Source organism: Oncorhynchus nerka, unplaced genomic scaffold, assembly GCF_034236695.1.
Source record: "Oncorhynchus nerka isolate Pitt River unplaced genomic scaffold, Oner_Uvic_2.0 unplaced_scaffold_696, whole genome shotgun sequence".
Lineage (NCBI taxonomy): Eukaryota > Metazoa > Chordata > Actinopteri > Salmoniformes > Salmonidae > Oncorhynchus > Oncorhynchus nerka.
The window spans coordinates 191997-209107 of NW_027040474.1; the positions used below are offsets into that span (position 1 = coordinate 191997).

The window sequence follows — 17111 nt, forward strand, 5'->3', positions numbered from 1 at the left end:
GCCCACTCTCACAACAGCCAGGGCTTAACCACAAAGACTAATATAGACTCAGACCCAGCCTGCAAGCACACTCTCACATCAGCCAGGGCCTAACCACAAAGACTAATATAGACTCAGACCCAGCCTGCAAGCCCACTCTCACATCAGCCAGGGCCTAACCACAAAGACTAATATAGACTCAGACCCAGCCTGCAAGCACACTCTCACATCAGCCAGGGCCTAACCACAAAGACTAATATAGACTCAGACCCAGCCTGCAAGCCCACTCTCACATCAGCCAGGGCCTAACCACAAAGACTAATATAGACTCAGACCCAGCCTGCAAGCCCACTCTCACATCAGCCAGGGCCTAACCACAAAGACTAATATAGACTCAGACCCAGCCTGCAAGCCCACTCTCACATCAGCCAGGGCCTAACCACAAAGACTAATATAGACTCAGACCCAGCCTGCATGCCCACTCTCACAACAGCCAGGACTTAACCACAAAGACTAATATAGACTCAGACCCAGCCTGCAAGCCCACTCTCACATCAGCCAGGGCCTAACCACAAAGACTAATATAGATGCTTGTACAACGTATAGTGGCAGAGTTTTAGACACATAGAAACAGTATCTATTATAAGGCCTGCAGCAAAACATATGAATCTTCAAGTCCCCTTAATCACTAATGGAGAGGGTCTTTGGGACCCACCCTATACAATGACATTAACACTTGGTAGAATATATAACTTAAACATATTGGTTGTTCCTGTTGGGTAGCAACTTCACCAGCTTGTTGTTGTTGTTGTTGTTCTGAAGCATCTTGTGTGATGTTGGTCTTGAGGGGAGAAGGTGAGAGAAGATGGATTCTATTCATATGCTGTCCAGCTTCTGAAGAACGTATGGTGCTAGAATGGAGAGGAGATCAGTAAACAACAGAACGTATGGTGCTAGAATGGAGAGGAGATCAGTAAACAACAGAACGTGTGGTGCTAGAATGGAGAGGTGAGGAGGTCAATAAACAACAGAACGTATGATGCTAGAATGGAGAGGAGATCAGTAAACAACAGAACGTATGGTGCTAGAATGGAGAGGAGATCAGTAAACAACAGAACGTATGGTGCTAGAATGGAGAGGAGGTCAGTAAACAACAGAACGTATGGTGCTAGAATGGAGAGGAGATCAGTAAACAACAGAACGTATGGTGCTAGAATGGAGAGGAGATCAGTAAACAACAGAACGTATGGTGCTAGAATGGAGAGGAGATCAGTAAACAACAGAACGTATGGTGCTAGAATGGAGAGGAGATCAGTAAACAACAGAACGTATGGTGCTAGAATGGAGAGGATATCAGTAAACAACAGAACGTATGGTGCTAGAATGGAGAGGAGGTCAGTAAACAACAGAACGTATGGTGCTAGAATGGAGAGGAGATCAGTAAACAACAGAACGTATGGTGCTAGAATGGAGAGGAGATCAGTAAACAACAGAACGTATGGTGCTAGAATGGAGAGGAGATCAGTAAACAACAGAACGTATGGTGCTAGAATGGAGAGGACATCAGTAAACAACAGAACGTATGGTGCTAGAATGGAGAGGAGATCAGTAAACAACAGAACGTATGGTGCTAGAATGGAGAGGAGATCAGTAAACAACAGAACGTATGGTGCTAGAATGGAGAGGTGAGGAGGTCAATAAACAATACATTTAGATTCTCTCCACAACTAGACAGTTACAGTACATTTGACCTTAAAGTAACATCCTAATTGTATATATACTTACCTATATAGACACACTTCCCAGGTTTGACAGAAAAAAACTTGCTACAAAGACTATTTTCCTGACTGTCTCTACTGATGGCCTCTAACAGCAGAATAAAATAAGTGGGATATTTTAAACAGCACTGAAACAGAGCAGGTTGCTAGTTGACGATGTGTTGTAAATGGTTTCAATGCTTCCGTCTACAGATCTTCTAATGTATTGTAATACCACATGTACCAATACAGTAGAATAGACAGTGACACTGTGTACAATGACCCTCCATCCAATGTTCTGCTGCTGTTGTGCAACATTGTGACGCCACTGACATGTTTACAGGTTGCCATGCCGACGAAAGAGAAGGTGTTTTCATTCTGTAACAAGGCCTTACATTTACATTTACATTTAAGTCATTTAGCAGACGCTCTTATCCAGAGCGACTTACAAATTGGTGCGTTCACCTTAAGACATCCAGTGGAACAGCCACTTTACAATAGTGCATCTAAATCTTTTAAGGGGGGTGAGAAGGATTACTTTATCCTATCCTAGGTATTCCTGAAAGAGGTGGGGTTTCAGGTGTCTCCGGAAGGTGGTGATTGACTCCGCTGTCCTGGCGTCGTGAGGGAGTTTGTTCCACCATTGGGGGCCAGAGCAGCGAACAGTTTTGACTGGGCTGCGCGGAACTGTACTTCCTCAGTGGTAGGGAGGCGAGCAGGCCAGAGGTGGATGAACGCAGTGCCCTTGTTTGGGTGTAGGGCCTGATCAGAGCCTGGAGGTACTGAGGTGCCGTTCCCCTCACAGCTCCGTAGGCAAGCACCATGGTCTTGTAGCGGATGCGAGCTTCAACTGGAAGCCAGTGGAGAGAGCGGAGGAGCGGGGTGACGTGAGAGAACTTGGGAAGGTTGAACACCAGACGGGCTGCGGCGTTCTGGATGAGTTGTAGGGGTTTAATGGCACAGGCAGGGAGCCCAGCCAACAGCGAGTTGCAGTAATCCAGACGGGAGATGACAAGTGCCTGGATTAGGACCTGCGCTGCTTCCTGTGTGAGGCAGGGTCGTACTCTGCGGATGTTGTAGAGCATGAACCTACAAGAACGGGCCACCGCCTTGATGTTAGTTGAGAACGACAGGGTGTTGTCCAGGATCACGCCAAGGTTCTTAGCGCTCTGGGAGGAGGACACAATGGAGTTGTCAACCGTGATGGCGAGATCATGGAACGGGCAGTCCTTCCCGGGAGGAAGAGCAGCTCCGTCTTGCCGAGGTTCAGCTTGAGGTGGTGATCCGTCATCCACACTGATATGTCTGCCAGACATGCAGAGATGCGATTCGCCACCTGGTCATCAGAAGGGGGAAAGGAGAAGATTAATTGTGTGTCGTCTGCATAGCAATGATAGGAGAGACCATGTGAGGTTATGACAGAGCCAAGTGACTTGGTGTATAGCGAGAATAGGAGAGGGCCTAGAACAGAGCCCTGGGGGACGCCAGTGGTGAGAGCGCGTGGTGAGGAGACAGATTCTCGCCACGCCACCTGGTAGGAGGGTAGGACGCAATCCAAGCGTGGGCCGCGCCAGAGATGCCCAACTCGGAGAGGGTGGAGAGGAGGATCTGATGGTTCACAGTATCGAAGGCAGCCGATAGGTCTAGAAGGATGAGAGCAGAGGAGAGAGAGTTAGCTTTAGCAGTGCGGAGGGCCTCCGTGATACAGAGAAGAGCAGTCTCAGTTGAATGACTAGTCTTGAAACCTGACTGATTTGGATCAAGAAGGTCATTCTGAGAGAGATAGCGGGAGAGCTGGCCAAGGACGGCACGTTCAAGAGTTTTGGAGAGAAAAGAAAGAAGGGATACTGGTCTGTAGTTGTTGACATAGGCCTTCACTTCAGTCTGGATGGCTGGTTGACTGCAGACAGGTTACACAGTATCAGTGGAGGTGTTAGGGCCTAACAGGGGTGTCAAACTCATTTCGCATCGTGGGCCACATACGGCCTAGGGAGATGTCAAGTGGGCCGGACCATTAAAATTATACCATACTCTGCTACACTGCTCCACGAAATTGAAAATTTATGGAGTTGTATGAACAGTAGAATTCCATCACACAACTTTTGTTTTGAAGCTGCTGACTAACATTAAAGTGCACATTTTTTAAATCACCACAGTAAGGATTCATCTTCACAGAGCTGTATTCTTTCAATGCAAACAGTATCTAAGGCAGCATTTTAAAGGTGTTAGTCTAGTCTGGACTTGTATTTGTTCCTGAAACTTGGCATCTTTTGGCCTGTACAAGTGCATCAACACCAGGTGTCATGTCCTGACTAGCTGTCACTTTCAGAATGTCATTTAAGTGCTTGTTTGTGAGCCTTGAACGCATTTTTGTTTTATTGATATTCATCACTGAGAAAATTTGTTCACAAAGGTAGGTCGTCCCAAACATGCACAAAATTTTAGCAGCCAGGGCTGTTAATTTGGGGTACCCTGGTAGTAGATACTGATAAAATCTGTCCAGACCTACAGAGGCAAATTTGCCCTTCAAATCTGCATCACACTGCAAATCAATTATCTCTAGCTGAATTTCGACCGGCAGATCAGAAGCTTTAACTGTGAAAGGTGAGCGAAAAACTGAAAATTCTGTCTCAAGTTCACCAAATACCTGAAAACGTTTCTCAAACTCCCGCAGTAGTCCTGCAATTTTGTCTTTGTACCGTTTCATGTCCGCATCAGGTCTGGTCACACACATCTCTCAGACAGGGGAAATGAGCAGGGTTGCCATTTGCCAGTTGCATCTCCCACAAAGTCAGCTTCAACTTAAATGCATGTATGTTGTCAGAAAACTGTGTGACAACTTTTTTGCGGCCTTGCAACATTTTGTTCAGATTGTTCAAGTGTTCAGTAATATCAACCAAGAATGCAAGGTCCCGTAGCCATTCCTGAGATTGTAATTCCAACACCGGTTTTCCTTTTTTCTCCATGAACTGTCCGATTTCCTCTCGTAGATCAAAGAAATGCCTCAGCACAGCGCCTCGGCTTAACCATCTCACTTCAGTGTGGTATGGCAGGCTGTGGGTAATGTTGCTGTCGCTGAGAAGTTTGTCAAACTGACGATGGTTCAGACCTCTGGACCGGATGAAATTTACAGTGCGAACAACCACCTCCATGACGTGGTCCATTTTCAGCGACTTGCAACACAATGCCTCCTGGTGCAAAATACAGTGAAATGTCCAGAAACGATCTCCTCCATTAAGGGCTTGTACTTTGTCTTTGAACTTTGTCGCGACACCTGCTTTCTTTCCGACCATGGATGGCGCGCCGTCTGTAGCCAGGCTGACAGCGCGGGACCAGTCCACTCCAACTCTGTCCAATGCAGCAACGACAGAGCCGAAAATGTCCTCGGCTGTTGTGGTGTCCATCATTGGCACCAACTCAAGAAACTCTTCAGTAACAGTCAATGTCTCATCAACTCCTCGAATAAATATGGCCAGTTGGGCCACGTCTGTGATGTCAGTGCTCTCGTCAATTGCCACGGAAAATGCAATAAATGACTTGACTCTCTGTTTCAATTGACTGTCTAAATCTGCCGATAGTTCCGAAATCCTCTCTGCTATAGTATTCCTCGTCAGGCTAATATTGGCAAAAGCTTGTCGCTTCTCGGGACATACAAGTTCAGCCGCCTTCATCATGCATCGTTTAACAAAGTCACCGTCGGAATACGGCTTCGATGCTAATGCTATTTCGCTAGCAATTAGGTAGCTGGCTTTTACCGCTGCTTCACTGACTTCTCGGCTCTGGATGAAAGTTGACTGCTGTTTCCTCAGACCCGCCAGCAATTCGTTAATCTTATCTCTTCTCAGTTGTCCTTGCAAGCCGTCATATTTTTCGCTGTGATGAGTCTCGTAGTGGCGTCGAATATTATATTCCTTCAATACCGAAACTTGTTGCAAACACACCAAGCACGAAGGTTTTCCGTGCATCTCTGTAAATAAATAGGACGTGGTCCATTTTTCTTTGAAAATTCTACACTCCTTATCTACTTTTCTCCGTTTGGATAACGACATTTTGGCTAATGAGGGTGTAGCGGAGAGGTAGAGACCAAGGTATTAACAACGTCGTAACAAGCAGCAGATGGCGCATTGATACCGTCTGCTGTTTTCAGTCTGTCTCAGTGATGCGGCTTGTCTTCTACTCTGATGGAAAGAGTGCGCCCCTTAGCGGATAATCCATGAATTGCAGCGAATTAAAAATATTAATTCCATGTCTTTTATGCATTTTTTCCACTTTCAAATTATCCTGCGGGCCTGATCGAACCTCCTTGGGGGCCGGTTCCGGCCCGCGGGCCGTATGATTGACACCCCTGTGTTAGGCTGTTTCTGCTCTCCTCCCAACTACTAATGGAATTGTCCTGCCAATGCAACGTATGAAAATGTATCCAGTCACTACTGTAAGTCTCTCTGGATAAAAGCGTCTGCTAAATGACTCACATGTTCAATGTAATATTCAGTTTGACAATATCAATGGAATAGACCAAAGCAGAGCCATGTATTTAGATATGAACAGATATCGCGATTGAGGATAATGTCAGTATTTAGCTACGTTATTAGCTGTTTTGCTCACCAAAGGTGGAACAAAGTGAAACTGTTGACGTCAAAGCCTCAGTTCCGGGAGAGTAGTGGGTGAAACCATTCACCTCAGGAAAAGGGGTGATATAATTAACGTTTCCTTTCATTATGTGTTACTGAATTCATTAAAATATTTGCTGCCATTGTAGTAAGGTTGGTAATACGAGAGGTCTTCGGACCTACCATTTTTGTATAATTTTCTTTGAAAGAACAACTAGTGTGTTTTGAGTGCTTCTCCCCTATTTGGGAAGTTGGTCTGCCCGCTCCTCAGTCTGACAGATATTCTGAGAGCAGGTTCGAGTCCTCTTCCTCTGTACATAAAAACTGTTTCAAACTGTATAACACAATAGTGCTTTTGGAAAACTGGTTCATATATCCTAAAGTCAATAGCGAATGTGTCTCTGTATATATTTATTTAGCCGTTCATGAATTGAAGACCTATTTCAGCCAGTTAACCAAGTTGTTGCTGTCTTAGCTAGCCGTGTTAATGACGAGCTAACGAGCACCGTTGGTCTCTGCACTACAATGTCACGCTAGTTATTACCAGCAGGTGATTTACTAGCAGGGGACTTATTGAAATATTAAGTGAATGTTTATTTTCTTACTACCTTAAAAGGTTTATATAAAAGGGTTGTACTTGTGCTCTGTATTTATGGATTAATATCACTTCACATTGAGGGTTTGTATCAATAACGTTACTGTTGTTCCTATCTAACAGATATCTTGTGTCCTACCTAACCATGTATCACTACTGTTGTTCCTATCTAACAGATATATTGTGTCCTACCTAACCATGTATCACTACTGTTGTTCCTATCTAACAGATATCTTGTGTCCTACCTAACCATGTATCACTACTGTTGTTCCTATCTAACAGATATCTTGTGTCCTACCTAACCATGTGTCACTACTATTGTTCCTATCTAACAGATATCTTGTGTCCTACCTAACCATGTATCACTACTGTTGTTCCTATCTAACAGATATCTTGTGTCCTACCTAACCATGTATCACTACTGTTGTTCCAATCTAACAGATATCTTGTGTCCTACCTAACCATGTATCACTACTGTTGTTCCTATCTAACAGATATCTGGTGTCCTACCTAACCATGTGTCACTACTGTTGTTCCTATCTAACCATGTGTCACTACTGTTGTTCCAGTCTAACAGATATCTTGTGTCCTACCTAACCATGTATCACTACTGTTGTTCCAGTCTAACAGATATCTTGTGTCCTACCTAACCATGTATCACTACTGTTGTTCCTATCTAACAGATATCTTGTGTCCTACCTAACCATGTATCACTACTGTTGTTCCTATCTAACAGATATCTTGTGTCCTACCTAACCATGTATCACTACTGTTGTTCCTATCTAACAGATATCTTGTGTCCTACCTAACCATGTATCACTACTGTTGTTCCTATCTAACAGATATCTTGTGTCCTACCTAACCATGTATCACTACTGTTGTTCCAATCTAACAGATATCTTGTGTCCTACCTAACCATGTATCACTACTGTTGTTCCTATCTAACAGATATCTGGTGTCCTACCTAATCATGTGTCACTACTGTTGTTCCTATCTAACCATGTGTCACTACTGTTGTTCCAGTCTAACAGATATCTTGTGTCCTACCTAACCATGTATCACTACTGTTGTTCCAGTCTAACAGATATCTTGTGTCCTACCTAACCATGTATCACTACTGTTGTTCCTATCTAACAGATATCTTGTGTCCTACCTAACCATGTATCACTACTGTTGTTCCTATCTAACAGATATCTTGTGTCCTACCTAACCATGTATCACTACTGTTGTTCCTATCTAACAGATATCTTGTGTCCTACCTAACCATGTATCACTACTGTTGTTCCTATCTAACAGATATCTTGTGTCCTACCTAACCATGTATCACTACTGTTGTTCCTATCTAACAGATATCTTGTGTCCTACCTAACCATGTATCACTAACATTACTGTTGCTAACCAGGTGTTCTCTGTCTCTCTAGAGAAGACGGGCTATGTGCCCACAACCCACAAAATGAGGTGGAAACTGAGATGCACTTCCTATCCTCCTGCCAAATGTATGACCAGTTAATTCATACTGTATGTTGTAGTCTGTCCAAGAGGGGAATCACACACTGATCTCAGAATTCATACTGATCTCAGTTCACACAGACTTCTCAGTTAATTCATACTGTATGTTGTAGTCTGTCCAAGCGGGGAATCACACAGACTGATCTCAGTTAATTCATACTGTATGTTGTAGTCTGTCCAAGAGGGGAATCACACAGACTGATCTCAGTTAATTCATACTGTATGTTGTAGTCTGTCCAAGAGGGGAATCACACAGACTGATCTCAGTTAATTCATACTGTATGTTGTAGTCTGTCCAAGAGGGGAATCACACAGACTGATCTCAGTTAATTCATACTGTATGTTGTAGTCTGTCCAAGAGGGGAATCACACAGACTGATCTCAGTTAATTCATACTGTATGTTGTAGTCTGTCCAAGAGGGGAATCACACAGACTGATCTCAGTTCATTCATACTGTATGTTGTAGTCTGTCTAATAATTAAATCACACCAGACTGACAGCCTGTAATTTTATTAAAAGCATTCAGTTGATTACATGGCAGTTTAGAGAGCAACATCATAACACTAATCTACATCATAATCAATAATCAATATCATAACATTTATAATCAATAACATCATTATCTCTATACTACTAACAACATAACACTAATCTACATCATAATCAATATCATAACATTTATAATCAATAACATCATTATCTCTATACTACTAACAACATAACACTAATCTACATCATAATCAATATCATAACATTTATAATCAATAACATCATTATCTCTATACTACTAACAACATAACACTAATTAAATCATAATCAATAATAACATTTATAATCAATAACATCATGAGAGGTAATAATGGAAACCCTTTAAGAAAAAATGTTTCAAACACTAAATAAGATAAAGAATCTAAGAGACACTTGTAATAATATACTAATAATGGAAACACTAAATCAAGATAAAGAATCTAAGAGACACTAAATAAGATAAAGAATCTAAGAGACACTAAATAAGATAAAGAATCTAAGAGACACTAAATAAGATAAAGAATCTAAGAGACACTAAATAAGATAAAGAATCTAAGAGACACTAAATAAGATAAAGAATCTAAGAGACACTAAATAAGATAAAGAATCTAAGAGACACTAAATAAGATAAAGAATCTAAGAGACACTAAATAAGATAAAGAATCTAAGAGACACTAAATAAGATAAAGAATCTAAGAGACACTAAATAAGATAAAGAATCTAAGACACTAAATAAGATAAAGAATCTAAGAGACACTAAATAAGATAAAGAATCTAAGACACTAAATAAGATAAAGAATCTAAGAGACACTAAATAAGATAAAGAATCTAAGAGACACTAAATAAGATAAAGAATCTAAGAGACACTAAATAAGATAAAGAATCTAAGAGACTCTAAATAAGATAAAGAATCTAAGAGACACTAAATAAGATAAAGAATCTAAGACACTAAATAAGATAAAGAATCTAAGAGACACTAAATAAGATAAAGAATCTAAGAGACACTAAATAAGATAAAGAATCTAAGAGACACTAAATAAGATAAAGAATCTAAGAGACATTAAATAAGATAAAGAATCTAAGAGACACTAAATAAGATAAAGAATCTAAGATAAATAAAGACAAAAATGACACTAAATGACAAAAAAATAAAGATAAGATATACAATACTGGAACATGAAACAGACGTAATTGAGCTACTCTCTAAAATAATTAAAAGCTGATTGTTACCGAATTCCCATGTTAACAAAACAACATGTTCCCCCAAACCCCATGTTCCCCCAAACCCCATGTTACCCTAAGTTACCCAAAACCCCATGTTCCCCAAAACCCCATGTTACCCCAAACCCCATGTTACCCCAAGTTACCCAAAACCCCATGTTCCCCAAAACCCCATGTTCCCCTAAATCCCATGTTACCCCAAGTTCTCCAAAACCCCATGTTCCCCAAAACCCCATGTTCCCCAAAACCACATTTAAACACCAGTCCACTGCTGAGCATCGATTTAAAACACAAAACTGACCTAAGATCAGCATGTAGGGTCAGCTTCATTCTACTCCTACTCCGTCCCCTGGGCTGCTCTTTCCTCTCCCGGTCCAGCTTCAGCTCTGGAGCTCAGAGAGACCATCTCCATGGCATTGACATAAAGATCCATGCTGCTCACCCTGTTCACTCTCTTCTGCCTCCTGGTGGGCTAGGGAGACACAGCACCAACAGTCAGACATTTACTCTCTGGTATCTCCATTCTCCCTCCCCCTCACCCTCTCCCTCTAGTTTAAATGACTTGTAACGTCTGAGTAAATGTCTTTACCTTGTAGTACAGGTAGGAGGTGGTGATGGCTGTCAGTAGGATCAGCAGCACTACAACGTGTCTGATGATGAAGGCTGGCAGAGGAGAGGCTGCAAACAGAAACACCTTTGATGAGGGGACTGATCATCATCACATAGATCTGTGGGAAATCTGTCAATGACAAAGTTATAAGTCTGGTTCGTGTCCAGTTACCTGTGATGGTGAGGGAGAGGAGCTCACTCTCAGAGGAGAAGTTATGAGAGAAAACATAATTGTCATAAACACAGCTGTAGTTCCCTTGGTGGGAGTCATCTGCAGCAGGGAAGAGGAAGGCAGCAGAGTGATTGACAGCTGTCTGGGTTCTGTTGGAGCCGGTGAACGTGAGGAGGAAGGAGCCTCCTGGGTACTGTGGCTGAGTGGAGCAGGTGATGGTGAAGTTGTAGCCCCTGAACATCTCAGGCCCCTGGTGGCCCCTGGAGACCCCTCCCATTGAGTCAGTCAGGAAGATATCAGGCTGGACCAGAAGATCTGTAACAATAAAAGAGAACAAGAAAAACCTCTTCAACTAGTTTCCTATAGATATGACAATAACATCAGCATGTAACAGTGCCAGCCACCCTCCCTCACAGGGCAACATGAGTAGTGGGCCTACAGTCACTGAGACAACATATGTTGATATCAGGCTGAAGCAGGACATCTGGAACAAGAGGAGAGAAAACGAAAACGTAGCTCCTCAACTACTTTCCTCATTTAGATATGACAATAACATGACATGTGACAGTGGTAGTGAGTAGAGACGTTCACTGAGGTAACACTCAAATACAAAAGCATTCTGGGATATTTAAGTTGTATTTGATTCCTACTTGACTGAGTGATCTATTTAGTAAAGCAGACTGACAAGTTAAACAGTCATCATGAGAGGTGCAGAGGAAGTTGTATGAATGAAGGAAATCAGTTGAATATAATTATAATATGTTGATATTTCCTGATCAGATCACTGTGAGTCCAGGAAGGAGATATAATACATGGACAAAAGTATGTGGAACTCAGCAGTGAGTTTTTAAAAAACTAGACTATTTTTACACTTTATGCTGCGGTTCTGTGAATTTTTGTGGTCTACCACTTCAAGGCTGAGGCGTTGTTGCTCCTTGACGTGCCACGTTAATTCACTGAGACCTTCAGTAAGGCCATTCTACTGCCAATGTTTGTCTATTGAGATTGCATGGCTGTGTACTCAATTTTATACACCTGTCACCAACAGGTGTGGCTGAAATAGCCAAATCCACTAATGTCCACATACTTTTGGCCATATAGTGTATCTTGTTATTACCTGAGCAGATCACTGTGAGTCCAGGAAGGAGATCATACGTTCTTCTACACTCCCTCAGTGAAGACTCAGACCCAGAACAGGAAACTCGAAACCCTCTAGTGGTGTTTCCAGGTAGTGCTGAAACATTGGAGCCACAACCCAACTGTCTACACACTACTACAGCTATAGCCTTCACGTCAGAGAAAGATCCCACAATCCTCCACTCTCCCTGGTCGTACCACTCCACTCCACCAGCACAGCGACAGCCTCCTCCCACCAGCCTCACATCCTCAGGCTCTGAGAAAAGAAAAGAGAGAGACAGTAATCTTACTATTTTCTCACTAAAACACACCTATATTGTCTCTCATATTCTTCACTCCAGATGAGAAACAATGTTGATTGAGTGACAAACTGTTTCTTACTTGAGCAGGTGAGTCCAACAGCATTACCAGATAGGCAGGTGTTGTTCTCTCTGTCTGAGGTGTCACAGTCCAGGAGAAGGGACTCATTGCCTTTACACTGGAACTCTTTATCCCAGGTCTGACCCCCACCTTCTCCATAGAGCCCCCCCTGTAGAGCTGCAGGAGCCCCACAGCCAACATCCCTACAGACTACCTCTGCATCCTGCCGGTCAAAGTCAGCTTCACACACTGAGGCCCAGGACTGATAGGACTTCACCTCCACTCTCCCAGAGCAGAGACCTGCTCCGTCCACAAGCCGCACAGACTCTGGAGAAAAAGAGTTGGTTGAACATTCAATCAGTTTTGTTGATGACACTGTCGAGGACTGAACACAAATATGTTGGATAAAAGATTGTTGTTTGCTATGTTTGATACTGTAAGAGGTAGAAATGGGTTCTTAGTCACTCAGGATCGGGTTGGGAATAATGCAGGCAGGAGACAGGAATAAGTTCACTTCACTTTATAGAAAATAAACAGCTGGACATCCATCAGGCAGCTTCACTTCAGTACCATCTGATCTACAATGATCTGACCATGAACATCTCCCATAAACCAATATGACAAACACAAATATAATGTTTAAATACATCTGACATCTGTCCCTCAATTTAAATGAAATAAAAACACATAAAACATGATACATGGTAATATTGTATAATGTATAAATAAATCTCTCAATATGACCAGTCTCTTACCTGAACAGGTCACATGATGATAATATCCACCATAACAGAAACCAGGTTTTTCTATGATGTTACACTGTCTAATAGAAGACTCATCTCCACTACACCTATATAGTCTGACTCCTCTTCTTCCATATTCAATCAGATGTCCTCTAGATTCAGCTACAGGATTCCCACAATCCAGCTCTCTACACACAACCTTAACCTCTCTCATGCTCCACCAACTAGGACATAGACCCAACCACCCTCCTCTGTAGAAGACTTCCACTGTCCCAGAACAGGAAGTGGTCCCATTCACCAGTCTGACTGAGAGTTCAGCTGTAAACAGCAGAGAGGAAAACACAGTGGTGAGGACAGATGATGACAGTGATTCTGTTATTCTAACAGCAGTGATGCTTTGTGGTTGACAAGTATTAGTAGTTCCATAAAACACTACTTGTTATTGGGGTTTAGAATGGTTTGTATGGACACATGAATTTCTCCATGTGGGATAATAAAGTTGACTAATATTGAACTGCTATAATCACTGTAGATTTATACTCTACCTACCTGGTGGACTGACGCTTTGAACCGGGAGATCTGAGGAGAAAGAGAGAGACAGAGGAGAAAGAGAGAGACAGAGACAGAGAGATAGAGAGACAGAGGAGAAAGAGAGAGACAGAGGAGAAAGAGAGAGACAGAGAGACAGAGGAGAAAGAGAGAGACAGAGGAGAAAGAGAGAGACAGAGGAGAAAGAGAGAGACAGAGGAGAAAGAGAGAGAGAGAGACAGAGGTTAAATGAACATCAACATGACCGTTCATGATGTGATGGGGAAGACAGGCTTATCGTTGGTATGATGTGGGGGATCGGGAGCTGTTGGCTGTTGTCAAGGCTCTGAAGGCGTGGAGACATTGGCTTGAGGGGGCTAAACACCCTTTTCTCATCTGGACTGACCGCCGCAATCTGGAGTACATCCGGGCAGCGAGGAGACTGAACCCTCGCCAGGCAAGGTGGGCCATGTTCTTCACCCGTTTAATTTTCACCCTTTCCTACAGACCAGGTTCCCAGAACGCTAAGGCAGACACACTGTCCTACAGACCAGGTTCCCAGAACGCTAAGGCAGACACACTGTCCTACAGACCAGGTTCCCAGAACACTAAGGCAGACGCACTGTCCTACAGACCAGGTTCCCAGAACGCTAAGGCAGACACACTGTCCTACAGACCAGGTTCCCAGAACGCTAAGGCAGACACACTGTCCTACAGACCAGGTTCCCAGAACACTAAGGCAGACGCACTGTCCTACAGACCAGGTTCCCAGAACACTAAGGCAGACGCACTGTCCTACAGACCAGGTTCCCAGAACGCTAAGGCAGACACACTGTCGTACAGACCAGGTTCCCAGAACGCTAAGGCAGACACACTGTCCTACAGACCAGGTTCCCAGAATGCTAAAGCAGCCACACTGTCCTACAGACCAGGTTCCCAGAACGCTAAGGCAGACACACTATCCTACAGACCAGGTTCCCAGAACACTAAGGCAGACGCACTGTCTCGGATGTATGACACAGAGGAGCGGTCCATAGATCACACTCCCGAAATTCCGGCCTCTTGCTTGGTGGCACCGGTAGTGTAGGAGCTGGACGTGGACATCGAGCAGGTGTTACGTACAGAGCCCACTCCCCTCCACCTGCCCAGAGGGACTTTACAGCCCTTACCCATTCCACAATGACCTTGGTCCCACCTTTCTGTGGACTTCCTCAGGATCTCCCTCCCTCACGATCCTGGTCGTTGTGGATCGGTTCTCTAAGTCCTGCGGTCTCCTTCCTTTTCCCGGTCTCCCTACGTTCCTACAGACTGAGGAGGCCCTGTTTACACATGTCTTATGGGCAGTATGGGGTGCCAGAGGATATAGTGTCTGATCGAGGTCCCCAGTTCACGTCAAGGGTCTGGAGGGCGTTCATGGAACGTCTGGGGGTCTCGGTCAGCCATACCTCTGGTTTTCACCTCCGCCATCGGATTTTCACCGGTCTGGCTCTCGACCCGAAACCTGCCCCTCCGCCTGCCCTGCCGGAAGCTGGGCCCGCGGATTGTGGGGACATTCAAAGTCCTGAGGAGACTGAACGAGGTTTTCTACAGGTTACAGCTTCCCCCCGATTACCGTATTAACCCCTCGTTCCATGTGTCTCTCAGGCCGGTGGTGGCTGGTCCACTCCAGGAGTCTGAGGTGCAGGTGGTTCCTCCACCCCCTCTGGACATCGAGAGGGCCCCGGTGTATGCTTTTCGAGCCATACTGGATTCGAGGCATCAGGCGAAAGTCCTTCAGTACATTGTGGAGTGGGAGGGGTACATTTACATTTAAGTCATTTAGCAGACGCTCTTATCCAGAGCGACTTACGGTCCGGAGGAGAGATGCTGGGTGCCAGTGGAGGACGTTTTGGACCCTTCGTTGCTGCGGGGGTTCCACCATCTCCATCCGGATCACCCTGCCCGTCAAGGGGGGGTACTGTTACAACTTCCACAGAAGTCGGTCCCGCTGCTTGTTCGGGCAGCGACGTCATCGTCCTTCTAGCCTTCGCCGATCCACATTTCATTTTCTATTTGTTTTGTCTTTGTTTTACACGCCTGGTTCCAATTCCAAAAGACATGTTCATTATTTAACCCTCTGTTTTCCCCATGGTTTTTGTGCGGGATTGTTTTATGTATGTTTGGTCTGTTACTGTGGGCTCGGTATTTACGACACGTTATTGGAATATTTGAGTAAAGTTACATCTCCTCTCTACTGTCCTGACTCCTCTGCACCAGCTACACCCAGAACATTACAGTAGGACTGTTAACAAAGTAGCTGAATTGTCAAAGACTGAGGTCACCCAAAGAAAAGTAATTCAGAACTTTCTCTGGTAAAGAATTACAAATCTACCACTTTCATATAAACCCCTCGATACACAGCAGAACATCTACACTGAATCCTTCCACCAAACATCCTGATCTGTTTTAATGAACACTTTTTATGACACTAAAATAACCTTCAACTACAGTATATATGAAGGGATGATTGTCATTGTTACATTATATAGGCTACAGGAAGTTATATTCTTCCATTGTAAATAACAGGTTCTCCCTCCATCTACAATCATCAGGTCTGCTTGCAGATGAACAGAATGTCTTGGAAAGACAGACCTTTAGACCTCATAGTTCTGTCCAATATATTGTGGATTTTTTTCATATTTATTCTTTCCCTACAAGTTGGGATTTAAATTGATGGACACGCCATGATGTCTCAGTGGAAAATGTATAACGTAGTATCTACCATTTCCATTACTATTTATCTAGCATACACACTCACACTCTTTCAAACATTATTATTTGGGAAAGTTATCAGGGGTAGTAACTAGCATAACTTATTTGACTATTTCTTTCACACACACCTCATTGGCTAGGTTAGCAAGCTAGCTAACTAGCCACATTTAGCACAAGCTCACGACTAAACTGACCTGGCGATCCTACTATCATGGACACTTGTCTCCAGGCAGCATGTTTGTGTTTATGTCCCTGTAGCTGTCAGCAGTTGTTTCAAAAAGACACGGTTTTGAGGAAACTGAGAAAATGATTCTCTCCTCCATGTGTCCAACCGCATACGACCACCTGCAAAAGGTACCTGCATCAGTATAGTTGCCTAGCTGTGTAAAAGGTACCTGCATCAGTATAGGTGCCTAGCTGTGTAAAAGGTACCTGCATCAGTATAGTTGCCTAGCTGTGTAAAAGGTACCTGCATCAGTATAGTTGCCTAGCTGTGTAAAAGGTACCTGCATCAGTATAGTTGCCTAGCTGTGTAAAAGGTACCTGCATCAGTATAGTTGCCTAGCTGTGTAAAAGGTACCTGCATCAGTATAGTTGCCTAGCTGTGTAAA

The 17111-nt window shown here is 43.6% G+C and overlaps 1 pseudogene; it reads right to left on the minus strand.

Annotated features, from left to right (window-relative positions):
- Positions 1-10453: 10453 nt before the first annotated feature.
- Positions 10454-14784, minus strand: LOC135571200 (deleted in malignant brain tumors 1 protein-like; annotated as a pseudogene).
- Between the last annotated feature and the right edge of the window lie 2327 nt (positions 14785-17111).